A 1,080-nucleotide genomic window follows, 5' to 3' on the forward strand; every position below is an offset into this window, starting at 1 on the left:
AATTCCATAATACAGTCATGTCAAACAGAATTGTACAGTTGCTTTGCTTTTTATTCTTCTGCTGTTGTTATTATCTCCTCTCCCCAGCCCATGCTCCATCTGTTAACAGTAATCAGATTAGATTTTGGAAGGGATTAAAATGGAACACTTCAATAGAATGTATCATTGCTACTGTCATCAAGTTTCTCATGTACTTTATAAAAATACACAGTTTCTCATGTACTTTATAAAAATACACAGTTAACACGCCATTCACTTTGCCACTTTTAGAATGTGTGTTTGCTGTCATGCGTTTCCCATCATTTGCCCAAATGTGAAAAAGGAACTCAGAATCATGTAAAATGTCTTTGAATTTGGTTTAACACTAAGTGTGATGGTTAGATTTTATGTCAACTTAATACACCTGTGTGAAGGTGTTGGCGGAATTCAACCTCTCAATCAGAACACAGCTTAATGATGTTTCCTTGAGTTGTATGACCTACTTATAAGAGACACTGATCCCTCTCTTCCCCTCACCTTTCTTCTTGCTTGCATTCTGCATCTGGCTCCGGAACCTGCAGTCTGTAGGCTTTGGGAGCTGTCAGCTCCTGCCATGTTCCTTTTGACCTTGGATCCACACGAGCTTGTGATCTTCCCCCTTCACCTTCCTGCTTCGTAGACAGACAGTCAACTTCGTGAGTGGAGGGGCCTCCAGCTAGCATCTCACCCATGGACTTGAGTTGAAGTGGGCTGGGCCACTTCCTTGATATAAATGGCTTTGTTGATATAAAGTTCTTTCGTGTGTGTGTGTGTGTGTGTGTGTGTGTGTGTGTGTGTGTGTGTCCTAGTTTTGTTTCTAAGCTTTTTTGTTTGTTTTTAAGCTCTTACTTGTGATAAATTGTAACTACTTCTCCCTAGGTCACAAGATCTGTTCTGTTCCACATTTACTTTGAATGCCTTTGTTATAATACTTATTAAAATAAAATTTCCACATTAAACTTCAGTGAAAGACTAAAGAATCTCTGGACAAGTTTGTACTAAACTGATTTTCTAAAGTCCCTTCAGCCTCCCCCAAAGTAAAACAACAAAAACACTACCATT

Source organism: Echinops telfairi, unplaced genomic scaffold, assembly GCF_000313985.2.
Source record: "Echinops telfairi isolate 266 unplaced genomic scaffold, ASM31398v2 ScPeMD7_18;HRSCAF=68, whole genome shotgun sequence".
Taxonomy (NCBI): domain Eukaryota; kingdom Metazoa; phylum Chordata; class Mammalia; order Afrosoricida; family Tenrecidae; genus Echinops; species Echinops telfairi.